Source organism: Phoca vitulina, unplaced genomic scaffold (genome assembly GCF_004348235.1).
Source record: "Phoca vitulina isolate PV1807 unplaced genomic scaffold, GSC_HSeal_1.0 scaffold21, whole genome shotgun sequence".
Classification (NCBI taxonomy): domain Eukaryota; kingdom Metazoa; phylum Chordata; class Mammalia; order Carnivora; family Phocidae; genus Phoca; species Phoca vitulina.
In genome coordinates, this window is record NW_022589724.1 from 8,879,250 (window position 1) to 8,897,965 (window position 18,716).

Here is an 18,716-nt window from a genome sequence, read left to right on the forward strand (position 1 = left end):
CTGTGTAGGTGACTATGGATTAGGCAGACACACTATTAGCCAAACAGGAAAATCTGGAACACCCATGTGCTGACTATCCAACGACCCCTCACTTACTGGGTCAAGGCTAGCTCCACTCAGAAAGCAAGAGATCCTTCACCACCAGGTCCCTAACCCTCAGCCTCATCTCCCTCCGTGCCCACAATGCACCCTCGTCTTGAGTCACACTGAACTTTGCAGTGTCCCCTGAATATGTTGACTATTCATGCCTCTGTGCCTGTAGTTACCCATGCCGTTCCTCTTCCTTGCAGTGCTCTCTCCCCTCTTTATAGCTCTGAAAACTCCTACTCCAGCATCTGCTGCTCTGAGAAGGTCTCCCCAGGCAGAGTTAGTTTCCTTTTTCTCTCTCCTCCCAAAGCACAGCACTTGTATTCCCATCAGTGCTGTAGAGATCTGCCTCCCAACTCGTTCGATTGTTAGCTTCTCAAGAGAGGGACCTTGTTTTACTCAGCTTTGTATTTCCAGAGCCCGTCACCATCTTTGGCTCATGTGAAGTGCTTAGTAAATGTATGTTGGATGGATGGATGGATGGATGGATGAGTAATGGTGAAAACATTGGCTGTGGGGTCAGGACACCTTGATTGGTGCCCCAGCTCTGCCAGTGACCACTGTGTGATATTGGCCAAGTCACTTAACCTCTCCTAATCTCAGATGCCTCACCAACAAGATGGTAATAATAACACCCACACTACCTACCTTGTAGGGCTGCAGTGAGGGCCCAATTGACATAAGGTATGGGAAAGACCTTGTAAGCTAGAAAGGGAGATACCAGCTCTCCAACACAATGAAGTCTATTACATTAATTGGGCTTCAAAGCCCTCACTCCCAAGTGAGGTGAGTGCTGGAGAAAGAGGCCTCTACTCTCTGAACCCTCCAAGAAACTGTCAGCAGAAGTATCTTTCAGTGCAAACACAAAGACAGATGGATGTGCTTATATGGAAATGTGTTTTTAACAAATATAACATGAGAATGGAATTCTTTTTTCCCCACATCAAGCCTTGATAGCTAATTAATTCCACCTGGAGGAGAGCACCAGGCGTTGGACAAGGAAGAGTACTTATTCCATGTTTGGGAAATAATTTACAGTAGCTATCTCATGGGGATCTGGGGAAAGGCAATGGATAAACCAAGTCATTGGTTTTGAAGGATCTCAAAGATTATTTAGTCTGACCTCATCATTTTACAGGCAACACAGAGAGGGGACACGATCAGACTAAGATGCTGGGAATTGGCAGAACTGGGCAAGGCCTCCCCTGCTTTTGCTCCTACATAGCCGATTCTGCTGAGCCCGGACTGGGATGACACTTCTCAGCCAGAGTTGATGTTGATGGTTCTAGACCAGCCTGTGGACAACATTAATGATTCAAGGAAGTACTCTTCACAGTAGATTTCATTTTTCTCGTGGCAAATACTGTGCCCAAATGAATGCTTTCAAGTTGATGATCCTTGACACCCCCTTGTCTTCTCCCTAATAATCTCCATTTTGTCAGGTCTCACATAGTATTGAAATATTTATCTTTTTAATATGCCTTTAATGTGTGGAGTGCCTGAGTAGATGCTGAGCACTGTGCTGGACTTCGTGACAGTGAGACATAGAGTCCAAAACCGCAATGAGGAGCGCTGTGGACTGGTCCCCAGGGGACCTGGATTCCCACTCCCTGACCGTGCCACCAACCGCTGTGGCACCTGGACAAGGCATTTCCACCCTCTGAACCTCTGTTTTCAAGTCCATGGAATAAGGCTGAATTCTTCCCGATTTTGGATCTATGAGATGAACAGGGATTCTTGATGCCCACTAGTAAGAACAGGATGTTGCAATCAGATTTTTTTTTTTTAACTCAGATGTCATCTCTAACTCAGGCTAGGGGCACATGGTAGGGTGGGGTCAGAGACTGTGTTCTTCCAAATATTTGAGTAGTATATTAGGCAAAATTTCAGCTTCAGCTGGGAGCCAAGTCTGGTTAGCCATTCTCTCTTCTCTGTTTTGTTCTCTAGGATACTGAGGGATAAGAACCCTTGGCCTTAGCCACAGTCATAAATTTTTTGTTTGTTTAACATTACTTTATTATTAGTTATTTCCCCCTTTGAGCTGATGTTCTTGACTTTGTTCCCACTTTCTTCCCTGGTCATCGCATCAACACCTATAATTTCAACTACCACTTAGATGCTGAGGATTCTCAAACTATTCTGATCCACGGCAGGACCATATACTCTTTCCTTTGGGCATCGCCCGTAACCTTTAGACTACACATTCAGTATGTCCTCCTGAGTGCCCCACAGTCTCACCACATTCGACATCTCCTCCCCTCCCCTCTTACTTCTCTTTCAGTCTTCCCTTTCTTGGCAATGATGCCGTTTTCAACCAGGTGACCAAGCAGACCCTGTAAATCATCCTGATGCCTCCCTTGTCCTGCCTATTCCAGCCAACTCCTTCCCTAACCTAGCTCATGTCCTTCTTTTCCTATTTCCAGCACTTTTGCCCTGGTTCCTGCCTTATCATCTCTCACCTGGACCACTGTATCAGCTTCTTAACCTGCCTTCTTGCTTCTTTGTTAGCACCTCTTCTTCTAATCTATCCTCTACATTGTAGCCACGAGCAGTTTTCATCCTTGATGTAATTGGGATCACCTGGGATGCTTTAATCCACTGATGCCTGGGTTTCACCCCCAGAAACCCTGATGTAATTGGTCTGGGGTGTGACCCAATATGGAGAGTCCTAAATGTTCCTCAGCTGATTCTAAAGTCAAGTCCAGGTTGAGGGCTACTGTGCTAAAATAATTTTCTGAAACTACATAACAGGGTGAAGTCTAAATCTTATAACTGGCATTACCCAACCATTCCCAACCATTCCCCAGCCTCGCTCATCTATTGCCTTATCTGCCCAGGTGATTCCAGTATGTAAGCAAGAATGAGACCACTTCTCTTAGCTGCAGCATGAATGCAGTGGTCCAGGTAAAAGATCATGAGCAAATATGAGAGCAGGCTGGAGATGGTGCGTTCCACTGACTCTTTTGTCCTCCCTCGAGCCCAGATGCATAATCAGTAAAAATACTCTTGGATACAAAATCTGATACACCTTCCCCCAGCTCCTCTTCATTGTGCATCCTTCCAGCATGAAAGTGAGTTTGGCTAAGCAAGCAAAACACTGTGACTATTATCCTAGTGAAAGCGAGGGTGGGAAGGGGCTGCCTGATACCAGAGAGGCCCCTAGCAAACTATTGTCATACGTGCTAAGTCCCAAAGATGGTGTAAAACAGTTCTTGGCTTTCCCCTGGAGTCGCCCCCTGCCCTTCTAAACCCACCTAAGCTAGACATCAAAGCTTGCCTTTCTGTCTGCCCATCTTTTCTTTTCTTTTTTTTTTTTTTAAAGATTTTATTTATTTATGTATTAGAGAGCGAGAGAGAGAGAAACAGCATGAGAGGGGAGAAGGTCAGAGGGAGAAGCAGGCTCGCCGCTGAGCTGGGAGCCCGATGTGGGACTCGATCCCGGGACTCCAGGATCATGACCTGAACCGAAGGCAGTCGCTTAACCAACTGAGCCACCCAGGCGCCGTGCCCATCTTTTCTTTACATCAAACAGTCCTCTTGGTTTTTTGGTCTTTGCCTCCCCCCGCAATCCCACCCCCCACTTCGGGTTCTGCTTCTCTTTTTCTTTACTCTGATTCATGCTCAGCCAATTGGGTGCATCAAGCTTCCCCTTGAATGAACTGATGGAAGGGAAGTTTAGGGACCCTTGGAATCCAGTTCTGTAGGACCCCATAGTCCATGTTCTTTCTACTGTACCAAGCATCTTTTAGTAAATTTTCATTTGTTTTTTTTTTTTTTTTTTTTTGAGAAATCAAGGCTTTCCCAAGAGCAATCTAATCTAAACAGTATGAGGTCAGAAAGCAGATGTGACCTCAGGAGTGAGCCTTTCAAAAGTCCTGTGTTTTCCAGATTAACATTTGCAATGAGGGGGTCACAGTCCTCATGGGATTTCCTAGAGGAGCATTCTTTGGGGGTGGCATGGGGAAGTAGAAAGTGCAGGGACAGGAGTCAGTAAAACAGCAAGAGTCTTGAATAACAGGCCAGGTGGGCTTGAGAAAGTCACTTACCCTCATTTTTCTTGTCAATAACTGAGAATAATATATTTGCTTTTGTTCGGTTTCTGTGAAGATCCTATGAAAGAATGACTGAGGAAGTGCCTTTAAAACTGTGCAGAACTCTGAATACATAAGGCATTGTTATTCTGCATGCAAATGTAAACAGCTGATGCCTGGAAGTGAATCGTGGAGTAGGTGCCTTAATTTGAAAAGGCAAAACCAGCCAGGCGTCAGATTCATCAGGTGGTTCATATGGTTTTCTAACAAGGGATCATAATTTGTCTTAGGACATTCAAAAAACTCCTATAAAACAATACTGCGCAGGATGTAACATACTGAAGATGAAGATGTAAGGGCACAATACCCAGATTTACAACACACTGGCTGTTTTGCAGTTTGAAAAGCAAAAACAAATTTTGGGAAGAAATGTTTCTCTCCCAGCCAAGCAGCCAAAGACTGAATCCAAGGGAGAAGGTCCAATGGGTACTTCTAGAGTCTAATCTGGGTTAGCAAAGCTAAATGTCCACAGGGTAAGCCACAGGGTAAGACAATGGTGAGGAGTGAGTAGACCGAGCTTCTGAAGGACAATTACAAGGGCAACAGCTACTCCATATCTGCCCATTGTGGCCATGTAGGAATCTGAGTGCACCAGATTTTCTGATTTTTCAGGAAAAGCTGGAATTGTAGGCTTTTGTTTGTGCATGTACATGAAATTTCCATTTTTAAATGTTGTCAGTGGAACAAATTTAAAATACTAGGTAAGCAAAACCAAATAGATGAGCTGATTGGACTTGGCCCTCAGGCCACCCACCTATAACTTCTGCTCTGGGCCAACTTGCCACCCATTAGAACTACCTTGTGGAGGCTTTAGAAATCTCACTGCTTAGGACTTACCCTGAACCAATGGAATGAGAATTTCTGAGGGTGAGACTTAAATATGTATATTAGTTAAAGCTGGCCAAGTGATTCCAGTTTTCAGCCAAGTTTGAGAACCAGTGCTTATGAGGCTTGCTACTTAAAATCTAGTCTTGTGATGCCTGGGTGGCTCAGTTGGTTAAGTGTCCTGGGTCCTGGGATCAAGTTCCGCATCGGGCTCCTTGATCAGCGGGGAGCCTGCTTCTCCCTCTGCCTGCCGCTCCCCTTGCTTGTGCTCGCTGTCTCTCTCTCTCTCTGACAAATAAATACAATCTTTAAAAAGAAAAATCTAGTCTTCACCCTGAAAACTGAAATCGATGAAGGAAAGTGAAGAAGACACAAATAAATGTAAAACTGACATCGATGAAAGAAACTGAAGAAGACACAAATAAATATAAAAATATTTCATGTTCATGGATCAGAATAATTAATGTTGTTAAAATGTCCATACTACCCAAATTTATAGATTCAAAGCAGTCCCTATCAAAAATCTAATGACAGAGGCACCTGGGTGGCTCAGTCATTAAGCGTCTGCCTTCGGCTCAGGTCATGATCCCGGGATCCTGGGTCAAGCCCCACATCGGACTCCCTACTTGGCGGGAAGCCTGCTTCTCCCTCTCCCACTCCCCCTGCTTGTGTTCCCTCTCTGGCTGTGTATCTCTCTGTCAAATAAATAAATAAAATCTTAAAAAAAAAAATCTAATGACACTTCCCACAGAAATAGAACAAACAATCCTAAAATTTGAATGGAACCACAAAAGACCCTGAATAGCCAAAGCCATTTTGAGAAAGAAGAACGAAGCTGGAGGCCTCGTATTTTCTAATTTCAAGCTATACTATAAAGCTAGGGTCATCACAATACTGTGGTACAGGCATAAAAATAGACACATAGACCAAGGGAACGAATCAGGAACCCAGAAAAATCCCCACACTTATACAGTCACCTAATATTCAACAAGGGAGCCAAGAATACTCAATGGAGGAAAGGATAGTCTCTTTAATAAATAATATTTAGAAAACTGGATATCCACATGCAAAAGAATGAAACTGGACCTCTACCTTATGCCACTCACACAAATTAACTCAAGATGGGTTAAAGACTTAAAGATAAGACCTGAGACCATGAAACTCCTAGAAGAAAGCATACAGAAAAAGTTCCTTGACAAGGATGGGTCTTGGCAATGATTTTTTGGATATGACACTGAAAGCAGAAACAACAAAAATAAATAAGTGGGACTACATCAAACTGAACAACTTATACCAAAAAAAAAAAAAATCAGCAAAATGAAAAGGTAACCCACGAAACAGAAGAACGTATTTGCAAATTATATACCTAGTAAGGGGTTAATATCCTAAATATATAAGAAACATACAGACTCAATAACAAAGCAAACAAAAACCACCCACACATAATCTGTTTAAAATGGGCAGAGGACCTGGATAGACATTTTTCCAAAAAAATATATACAGATGACCAACATGTACATGAAAAGATGCTCAACATCACTCATCACCCGGGAAATGCAAATGAAGACCAAAATGAGATATCACCTTATACCTGTTAGAATGGCTTTTATCAGAAAGACACGAGATAACAAATGCTGGCAAGGATACGGGGCAAGGGAACCCTCGTGCCCTGTTGGTGGGAATGTAAATTGGTGTGAATTGGAAAACAGTATGGATGTTCCTCAAAAAATTAAAAATAGAGCTACTGTGTGATCTAGCAATCACACTTCTAGGGATGTAGCTGAAAGAAATGAAATCAGGATCTCAAAGAGATATCTGCACCCCTATGTTCGTGGCAGCATCTACAATAGCCAAGACACAGAAACAACCTAAGTGTCAATGGATGAATTGATCAGTACACACACACACACACACACACACACGAATATTATTTGGCCATAAAAAGAAAGAAAATCCTACCATTTGTAACACCATGGATGGACCTTGAGGGCATCATGCTAGGTGAAATTAGTCAGACAGGGAAAGACAAATGTATGATCTCATTTATATATGGAACCAAAAAGAAAAAAAGAAAGTAACTATGTGAGGTCCCGGATGTGTTAACTAACCTTAGGTGGTAATCTTTCACAATATATATGTATATCAAATCATCACATCAAGTTTCGAAAATGAGCTAGACTAAACCTTGGGGTGCACACGTGGGTGGTAACACTATGAAAAAATACACAATGTCTCCCATGGGGAGGCTGCTCCTACTGACTGAATCGAGCCCGCCTGTGCTTCTGGTAACCTCTTTTGCCACCTGGAAGTCTAGTCCTTTGCACTAGCTTGTGACATGTTTCTCTGCCACCAGTAAGTTGCTTAATCCTGTGGCAGGCACGTGCTCCCCAAAAGGGCTTGAATCTCAGCCTTAGAAGGAGGAGAGGAGGAGGAAGGGGTATCATTCTAAGTCCTGGATTCCTTGTCCACTATGCTTCAGAGCCAGTAGTTGCTCTCTGCACTTGCTGCTTCTGTATCTTTTGTCCCGTTTACTAATAACCATACTTCACTAGTTAAAAGTACTTTATACTTCTATGGATACCTAGAGTAGTCAAATCCATAGAGACAGAAAGTGAAATAGTGGTTGCCAGGAGCTGAGAGGTGAAGGAAAGAGGAGCAAGTGTTAGTGGGGACAGCTTTAGTTTAGGAAGATGAAGAAGTTCTGGAGAGGGATGGTGGTGATGTTTGTACAACAGTGTGAATATGCTTCATGCCGCTGAGCTGTACACTTAAAGATCATTAACCTGGCAAATTTTATGTTGTGTATATTTTACCACAATAAAAAAAAGTTCTTTATATTCCGTTTCTGAATTATAGGTGTGGTTTCTGTCTCTTGGTTGGACTGTGGCTGATACTCAGGGACATGGCTGCAGCCTCCCCAGGGGCTTCTCCACCTTCTGGCCTCCCACCTTGAGGCCTCACTCACCCAGCAGCAAGATCCATGTTCCTAACAAAGACCTGGTCTACTCTTCTCCCACCCTGAACCCCACTCCTTGGCTTCCCCCTGCTGTGTGAGTGAGGTCCTAACTCCTGAGCTAGGCATTCAAGGCTTTGGTAATCTAATGCCATCTTGCCTTGCAAACCTCAGCCCCTGTCACTCCCCATCACATTCTCTTGTTTACTCAGCCAGATGGTACCACCTGCTCTCTGCTCTGCTCACGCTGACTTTGACTTCTTTGCACTTGCTCATGTGGTTCCTTCCCTCTAGAATCCCTTCCACCACCTTCTGTCCCTGCACTGCCACCTGTGAAAAGCTCAAATATTCTACAAGACTCTGTCCTACCAGCTCCCGGCAGGAAACATTCATCCCTCATAACACATTGGGTGCATCACCATGTTATCCTTGCATATCTTGTGATATGATGCTGTACATGACTTCCCTCCCAGTGGTCTAGAGGTTTCCTGAGACTGAATCCATATTAAAATAATATTTGTGTTCCTCTATGGGGTTCCTGGCTGGCTCAGTTGGTGAAGCATGTGACTCCTGATCTCGAGGTTCTGAGTTTGAGCCCCACGTTAGGTGTAGAGATTACTTAAAAATAAAATCGTAAAAAAAATAAGATAAAATCATATTTGCATTCCTCTAATGCATATAACTCAGAGCCTTGCACATAACAGGCAGTCAGTAAAAAATTGCTAAAAAGAGAGAAGAAAGAAAGAAAGACTTCAAACATTATATAGCACTTTTGAACTCATCTTTGTTCTAGGGCAGACATAGCCAAACAGCATCAGTCTTGCTTTTCTATCTAATCAATTAGAAGTGGTTGCTTGAAGTGCTGTGTGGAGATAGATAAAGCCACATCTGGCCTTGGGGGAAAAAAAGAGTACGTGATTGATTAGTAATGTCTGTCATGAGTGCAGGATAGATAATGGCAACGAGCACAAAATGGATTTGACATTTCTGTTCTACGTGCTTGGCTGAAAAGATTATGATTCCTTTGGAATATATGCACAATTCAAAGTAGAATCCAGGATCAGGAAAGATAGAAAATTTTTTTCCCTAAAGAAAATGTAGCTTCTTTAGCGCAGAGTCTGCTTGAGCTTCTCTCTCCCTCTCCTTCTGCCCCTCCCACTCATGCTCGTGTGCGCTCTCTCTCTCTCCCTAAAAAAAAAAATAAATCTTAAAAAAAAAAGCAAAAGCAATATGATACAGAGAATTCAGTGCTGAAAAAAATAATTGACAGGGCTGAAGGACAGGCTCTGGGCTGAGTCTTTGGAAACGGTTCCTAGAACGACACCATAGAACAGAACTGGGCCCCAGAGGAGCTGCTACTTCTCTCACAATGAGGAAGGGTGGTAAACATTCATCCAACTTCAGGAACACCATCTCAAACACGGTTCACAGGTCCACTGTAGCCGACTCTTTGTGTGGTCTCTCTCCAGATTGCTTCCCTGCTCCTCCCCTCCGATTCAGTGCCCTGGAGGGCCTTATTCTCATCCTTTTCTAGCCACGGGGTCAGCAGGGGAGCGGGAGAGTATGGCTTGTGGAAGGGAAAAGGATATGGCTGGCCTGTCTAGCTCCCATTTCCATTGCCATCCCTCTGTCCTGCCCCGAGTGCCGATGTTTCAGGGCTCCGTCATGGCTGGGTGCTGTCAGGGCAAGGGGAGGAGTGAGCCCTTGGTCTTCATTGGGTTTAACCCAGTATCAGAGGGCTTTGCTGGTGAAATGGCCTTAGCGTAGGTGGTGAGTGTGGTTTTCTTAACCAGTGCTCAGTGTCAGAAGACTCAGGTACGTCGGGGCACAGCCATATAAACAGCCGCATCCATCATTGACACCACCCACAGTTTACAGCCCCCCCCCCCCATTCCCCGCGTGTGTTCCATCGCCTGGCATTGCATGACTCCTGACACCTCACGTGTGCGGTGACAGAAGCTGGCGGATTCCTCCCTCACCTGATAAGACCTGAGTAGACCTGGGAGGTGGGCATCCATCCTAAGCCCACCTCACCTGCACAGGGGCCTCAGAAATCTCCAGAAGAAGCATGGGAGCCCATCCTTTTGCACAAAGACATTCCCAAACATCAGGGGTTAGGAGACAGGAAGCATCCCCTGGGAGAAAGGAGACAGGAAGTTGTAAGACGCTTTAGTCACTACAGATTCTGCATGTCTCCTTTAACACTGAAAGAAAATGTGGCTATCACTGACTGCTAAGATCACAAAAAGAGAAACCAGATATGGCATACCTCCTATAGTCTTAACAAATATCACTGACAATCCTGCCAAAAAGATTATGCTTGATCCCCTGTCTGGATCCAGCTGTAACTTTCCAGGAAATACAGATGAAGTACACCAAGAATGTGCAGTCAGCAAAACTGACCGTGGAAACTCCAGGGGCCAAAAAGTCCGGTTCATCCACTCATGAGCTGCATTGACATGAAAGAGCTGAAGGAGAAGCATCTAGGTGAGAACACACTGAAAAGACACGTCAAATTTTTAAAGTGAGCTAGACTGAACTCAATCTTGGGATGCACATGGGGATGGTAACACTAAATAAATAAATAAATTCCCGGAAGTGATATCAACAAAGCATGACATTTTTTACGGGGATAGGTAGGGGAGGTGTTGTGACAAAGCTCTTTCCTTGACCCGGGCTGAGTTCATCTTACTACAATTCAGTAGACCATAATTTGATTTGTGTGGTTTCCTGTATTTGTGTTCTTTGTTACAATAAAAATATTTTTGAAAAATAAAAAGTCAGAAAGGAGAGCGGGACCTTGTCTCAGAGAGGGGACCCCGGCAGGCAGCAGAACGCTGCACCAGAATGTGAGTCTCACGGGTGGAAATCACCATCTGCACCTGCCTCTGACAAAGCCCTACGGTGTGCCCGCACCCCTCACCTCTGCAGTAGTGCCCCAGCGTGGCTAACCCCATGGCCCTTTGGATTCTGTGGATTCCGCAGTCAGGTTGGACCCATAGATTGCTTCAGTTTTCAAGCATACATGACCCTGGACGATAGCTGAAGTTCAAAATGTATTTTGTAAGCAAATACGTCATCTGGTAAAAGAACATGTCTAATACGGCAGACACTGCAGGAGCCTACCCAGTATCCATCGGGTGTCCCTATTTCCTTACTAACAAACCCCTATAAAGGGTTGCAATGTGCCAGCTAAAACAAACTCCATTTCTCAGGTTCTCACGTATGAGAGCGAGTGGGTGGGGCTTCCAGGGAATCGACTGTTTTCCTGATAAAAATAATTGGCTTAACCCACTTATGGTTTTTACCTTTGTCCTTCCTCCACATCAGGTGCTACGTGAAGGCCATGAAACCCCTTGGTGGTTGGATTTCTGTTACCTGCGGCCAACAGCCTCCTAAAGAATTGAGCGCTTCGATCTGCAGCAACAGAGGGCTCACAAAATCAAAGCAGGGATTTCCCTGAAAAACTAAAAACTAAAAGCAAATTGTCACCTCTCTACGTTCAGGGCATCTGAGAACCAGCTTTGAGATGATCTTTGCTCTGGCGCAGAAGAAGAAATGACACCTGTGTTGGCAGGTAAGGCTCCCTTGTTTTGTTTTTTTTTTTAAAGATTTTATTTATTTATTTGAGAGAGAAAATGAGAGACAGAGAGCATGAGAGGGAGGAGGGTCAGAGGGAGAAGCAGACTCCCTGCCAAGCAGGGAGCCCGATGCGGGACTCGATCCCGGGACTCCAGGATCCTGACCTGAGCCGAAGGCAGTCGCTTAACCAACTGAGCCACCCAGGCGCCCCGAGGCTCCCTTGTTTTGCGGACTGATGGTAAGGAGGAGATGTTTCCGGATAACAGAGATGCAGGCAGGTGATGCTGAGGCTCTCAACAGAGTTCACTGGGAACATTGCAATAGTGAATCTAGAAGTGCTTTGTATGTGATGGGGTGCTGTGCCCTGGATGGGCTGGTTACATCATCTTAAACTCTTTCTGGCATGGTACAAGTAAAATAGAGACCTCACGGGCATAAAGAACCAGTGGGAAGAGTACGAAATTTTAAACAAGGACCAGTATTCAACCCCACCACCTGCTGGCCACATGACCTTGGGCGGGTCATTTAGGCTTCTCTGTCTCATTTTCTTCATCAGCAAAATGAAGAGGTTAATGCGTACCTCTCAGGACCATTTAGAAGCCTGGCTTTGATGACGTCCATGAAGGTACTCCCACAGCCTGGGCTGCACTTAGTAGGTGCTCTTTCTTAGTAGGTCTTGTCACTTAGTAGGTCTTGTCTCTTTCTCTCATACCCAGTAAGGTTCCATTAAGGAACAGTTCAAATTATATCTAAATCGTCATCTCCAGACTGGGCAGAACTTTGTCTTCTGGTCCAGCTGCACCTAAGGCCAAAATCTCAGTGGCAATATCCCTTCCAGGTGGAGATCCAGCCTCTCTTTGCATACTCTTCGAAGCGGGGAGCTTCCTCCCAGGAACCTGACAGGAGCCTTTTCTGAAGTGTTTGAGCACAGTTTCTGAATTCTGAGCCATGGGCAGTCTGATTGGCACACTCCTCCCCGGATCCCTGGAGGAGAGTCACTCTGTGCCAAAGCCACTGCTCTTTCCCTTGCACCGGGAGATCCCTCCCCACTGGTCAAAACTGGGTCCAGAGTAGCCATTCCCCGTGGTGCCCACTCCCTAGAGGTCAGATGCTGGACAGCCAGCCCACAGAGCACTGAATCTGGTTGGCAGGTGTGGGTTTTGGGGTTTTTGGGTTTTGTTTTGTTTTGTCTTTTACCTCACAGTGTTTTTTATAAGTGGGATTAGTGACAACACTGAAAAATCAGGAGATTTCACATTTTAAAAATCTGGGTTCTTGGGATGCCTGGGTGGCTTAGTCTGTTAAGCGTCTGCCTCTGGCTCAGGTCATGATCCCGGGGTCCTGAAATCGAGTCCTGCAATGGGATCCTTGCTCAGCGGGGAGCCTGCTTCTCCCTCTCCCCCTGCTTGTGCGCATGCTCTCTCTCTGACAAATAAATACATAAATAATCTAAAAAAATAAATAATAAAAAATAAAAATCCAGGTTCTTATGGAATATCTGTCAATACCAAGTTTTCATTCCCATATGCCAAGAGTTGGCTGGAGCTGCGTGGAGGCTATTCCAGACATGGGGGCATAGCGGTCTGCTGTTCACCACGTTCCTCAACACTGTTAACTATCTTACACTCATCTGGCTTACCTCATTTATATTTGATACCTGGTCCCTATGGGCATTAGGGTTCACCACCAGTGCTCCATGCAGTGGGGTCTCTCTTGTGTGTAAACAGTTCATTTTCAGCCAGGACCAAGGTAAAACGCACTCCCAACAGGCAAGTTGACTTTCTAGAAAATTCCTTCATTTTTGAATATCACATTTTGAATATCACATTTTGCAGTATTTGAATATCACTTTTGAATATCACTTTTGAACATTTGTCCTAAAGAAACATTTTCACGTGTCCTAATTAGCATCGTTAAATATTCGTTACAGCATTTGTTATACTAATGAATCATATGAGTGCCTACTTCCTGGGATGGCTAAGTCAGCCACAGGACCTCCATTTCATAGAGTACTATGCAGCCATAAAATCAATAATCGTAATAATAAGATAGCACTATATGTTCAGACTTTTAGAAATCTCTAACATATGTTAAGTGAAAATAGCTGAGTTGCAAGCTATATAAAAATGCAATGCAATTTATGTTTAAAAATAACATATTTACAAATAGATATATGTCTGTAAATTGATAGAAAAGGCTTAAGAAGGCAATGCATCAAACTTACAGCAGTGATTACTGAGGAAATGAGATGCCCATTGGGGCTAACAGTCAACGAATACACTGGCTTTATTAGTATTATTTTAATTTTTTTTCTAGTGAGAGTCTACTTATGTTTTGCTTGGGTTCTTGAAATCAAATGAAAAATACAATTCCTGCTCTGTGCAGAAGCATGTTCCTGAGATCAAGACTGAATGTGGAGCAATCAATCACCCTGAATCACATTCTGTTTGCAAGCTTTGTTAGTATGTCATGCCTTTCCAAGGAGTCCATACCTCTGGGGTTTGGTGGTAGAGTTCCAATTTTAAATGTGTTGTATTCCTATAAATGCACTCATTCTTGCCAGACTTAGTCTTCTGATTTCAGGTTCGGAAAATACAGTCACTGTATACCTCATACAAATTGCTGTTTCGAAGCAACTGTGTATCAGGGATACATCAAATTTACCAAAGATATCCTCTGGAAGCCTCCATGTCCCCGAACAGGGCTCCATAATGTATCATGTCTGACCAGCATAAATTCTCGTGGGCTCAGAGCATGAGGGAAATTCATCCAAGTGTTCCATCTCAGCTCCAAAGGGTGTAATGACAGCCCGATGAAAATAGCACTCCGAGGGCATCACTCTGCAGGGCTGAGCCTTCCCGTTTCCTCAGAGGCTGAGCCCTGAAGCCTTGGCGGCTACTAGCCCCTCCACCTCTAGACAGATGCCTGGCTTCAAGTGAGGCAGGCCCACGAAGGCTCTGGCTGCGGCATTCCCACATCTGGCAGGAGCCTCTGATCCATGCCGGCCAAGACAAGACTGGGACTTGGGTTCTGCGGTGAATTGGCGGAGGAGGGATGTGCTGCTCATAGACGTGCAGGCTCTCTGGGCGAGCGGTGACCTGGTATCTCAAGGATGGCCTGGGTCCCTCGCAGGACAAGCTCAGGGGGCATGCTGCCCCTAGAGACGTGGCTCAATCAGAGCAGAGGGATCAGATTTTGATTGGGTCAAGAGGGGTGTTAGAAACCCAAATCCAAACTTCAACAAGATAGCCCTTCATACCCACGAGGATGGCCATGATAAACAACAACAAACAAACAAAACGAACAAACAAAAGCAGAAAACAGTAAGTGTTGGCAAGGATGTGGAGAAATGGGAGGACTTGCGCCTTGCTGGTGGGAACGTATGATGGGACAGCATCTGGGGAAAACCATAGGCTGCTCCTCAAAAAACTAAACGTAGAATTACCGTTTGACCCAGAAATTCCACCTCTGTGCATATTTCCAAATGAATTGAAAGCAGAGACTCCAACAGATATTTGTACTGCAGCGTTTTGTATACCATGTTCACAGCAATGGCCAAAAGGTAGAAGGAACATAGATGTCAATCAACAGATAATGGATCAACAAAATGCGGTCTATACACGTGATGGAATATTCTATAGCCTTAAAAAGAAAGGAAATTCGGAACCTGCTACAACATGAATGAACCTGGAAGGCGTTATGCTAAGCGAAATTAACCAGACACAGAAGGACAAATGTTGTTCGATCCCACTTATACTACGTACCTCGGACAAATTCATGGAGGCAGAAAGTCCAATAGTGAGTAGCAGGGATTGCAGGGAGGAGTAAGGGGCACTTACTGTTTAATGGGTACTAAGTTTCAGTTTGGGAAGATGAAAAGGTTCTGGAGATGGATATTTACAATGGTTGCACAGTGTGAATGTACTTAATGCCACTGGACTGCACATTTAACAATGGTTAAAAAGGTAAATGTTATATGTATTTTACTATAATTTTTTTAAAAAGTGAAAAAGGGAGAGGGGCATTACTCGGGGCAGAGAAGGCTGCTGTGCTGGCCCTGTGGTGGGACGGAGGAAGCCAGAATCGCCCCCAAAGGCCCTGGGCTTTCATCTGGTGCTCCAGCCATTTTAATGGATGGACTCATGTGAACAAAGTTTTACAGCAGGCGTTAAACCTGGTTCCGTGCCACTCCGGACCCACCGTCATCATAAATCCAGAGGGAATAGAAGCTAATGATACCTTTAGTGGGGCTGAGTGCAGCTTTTTTTTCTTGCTCTGGTGGCTGTCAGGAGGGCAGGAATTCGCATTCAACGTGACAGGTGTATGCTGTGCTCATTTTCCCGTAGAAGGTCATGCTTTTCTTTTTTGCTTTTTCTCCCCCCTTCTTAGGAAACAGCCATATGTTAAATCCACATGCCCGTGTTAATGCAGAGGCGGAACTGCCTAGGGCTGGCATGCCACTGGCCAGGGATGGGGGAGGCCGGCTGGGTGGCTGGGACGGGAGAGCCGAGGCTCTTGGGTGGTTTTCAGGGAAGGAGTGTGACTGCAGAGGCCTGACCGGTGGCTCTGGGAGAGGGGCGTGTGGGCTGAGACCACTCTGTGGTTAAGACGGTGGGTGTGAGTGCCAGCGCGGTGGGGGGTGGGGGTGCAGAGTGGGGAGTGTGTGTTTATGAGAGTTCTCACCTGAAACCCTCCCGCCAACTCTGAGAGGCAGGCATGACTCTCAACCATCCCCATAATCAGATAAGAAAGTCAGCTCAGAGAGAGGAAAGAATTCATCTAAATTGTGGCAATGAGTTCGTGGTGAACCCGGGATCAGAACCATGGTTTCCTTGGCTCAGGTCCAAGGCACTAAGTACCTGTTCTTAAGTATATAAAAATTGAGGGTTCCAAGGAGCTTATTGATCCTCACTGACATGCTATGTTGTAAATGTGCAACTATAGACATTCCGACCACAGCCTATCTTTGACAGGAAGAGTGTGGCTGGAATTCTAAGACCCGCCCATGATCTCCTCCCCCTGGAGTTCTGCCCTACAGAATCCCCACTCCTTGCGTATGGGTAGGACCTGTGACCTGCTTCCAGCCTATAGAATATGGTAAAGCTGATAGAGGGTAGCCCTCCTTAATTACTTCGTATCACGTGGCCAAGGTGACAGGGGCCGACAGATGTAATTAAGGTCCCTCATCAGTTGACTTTGAGTTAGTCAAAAAGGATAATTTCCTAGATGGGCTCGGCCTAATCAAATAAGCCCCCTCCTTTTTTTTTGTCGTTGGGCATCTATCTTCGGCTCAAATAAGCCCTTTAAAAGGGGCACAGACCTTCCCTGACATCAGAGACTCCAAGCACATTTTGGATGATTCCACTTACAGAAAATGCCCAGCATAGGTAAACCCACAGGGACAGAAAGTAGATGAGTGGTTCCCAGAGGCTGAAGAAAAGGGATATGGGGAGCGACTACTAATTAGTGCAGAGTTTCTTTTGGGGGTGATGAAAATGTTCTGGAATTAGATAGTGGTGATAGTTGCAGAACATTGTGAATATACTAAAAACCACTGAATTGGACCCTTTAAAGGAGTAACTTTTATGATATGTGAGTTAATCTCATTAAAAAAAATAAAGTTTAAAAATATATTTTAAAAAAATCAATAAGGAGCACTTACAATATAGTGACTATATAAATATTGCCTGATGCTAAGCTAGTGATCTCTTTGGTTTTTTTTTTTTTTAATTATGATTTTTTGTTTTTTTCCGGAGGCAAAAAAGTGGTTTTATTAAAGTGCGGGGACAGGACCTGTAGGCAGAAAGAGCTCCTGCTAGTGATCTCTTTGATGTCATTTCCTGTCTTCTACAGTTTTAAAAAATTTTCCTGTGGCTTCAGGCTGCCTTTTCAATTTAATTGGTTAATTTTATAAAAGGTAACATTTACACATGGAATAAAATGTTTCAAGTACAAAAAGGCCGATAATGAAGATGATGTACCTTTCACCTCTGCAGAGTACCCACCCTGGCCTCCTTTCTGTATCCTTTTCCTCTTGCTTTAAAAAAATTCTTTTAATCTTTTTTTTTTTTTTTAAGATTTTATTTATTTACTTGACAGAGAGAGACACAGCGAGAGAGGGAACACAAGCAGGGGGAGTGGGAGAGGGAGAAGCAGGCTTCCCGCGGAGCAGGGAGCCCGATGCGGGGCTCAATCCCAGGACCCTGGGATCATGGCCTGAGCTGAAGGCAGATGCTTAACCGACTGAGCCACCCAGGCGCCCCCAAAAATTATTTTAATCTTGAAAATAATCATATCAGCACATTTAACCCCTTCGTTTGTTTTTTAACATAGCTGCATTTTATTCCAGCGTACGGATGACCATCCTCTATTCAGCAAGTTCTCTCTATGGAGATTTGTCGTTTCCAAGCTTTCTCTGTTATAACCTAGTTATGATGAATACTTATATATGTAATTGTTTTGTGCATGTTTGAGTGTATCTATGGGGTAAATTCCTACAAGTGGAGTTTTTAGGTTAAAGGGCATATGCACTTTTAATTTTTGTAGATGTCATCGCAGGACCATCTACGGAGTTTAGGGCAACTGACACTCACTACAACAATGCATAAGAGTGCTTCTTGCCCCACAGCATTTCCAGCAGGGGTATTATCAAATGCTTTAGTGTGAATCTTGGAGTGTCTCACTGTAGTTTTAATTAGCATTTCTCTTATGGGTAAGGGCAAGCACCTTTTCATATACTTCTAAGCACATTTTCCTTTTCTGTGAATTGTCTATCCAAGTTCTTTGCTCACTTTTCTATTGGATCGTCGGTCTCCTTAAATTTTAAAAACGTTTACATTATATATATGACTAAAATTAGCTACTTATTGATTTATGTGTTCAAATAATTTTTCCAATGTACAACTTGGGTTTTGATTTTGTTGTGTTAATTTTGGCCATGGAGGGGGAGAAATTAGTTTTCATATAATTGAATCTATCAACCCCCCCTTTTTTATTTTTATTTATTTATTTATTTATTTTTTTAAAGATTTTATTTATTTATTTGAGAGAGAGAGAATGAGAGACAGAGAGCATGAGAGGGAGGAGGGTCAGAGGGAGAAGCAGACTCCCTGCTGAGCAGGGAGCCTGATGCGGGACTCGATCCCGGGACTCCGGGATCATGACCTGAGCCGAAGGCA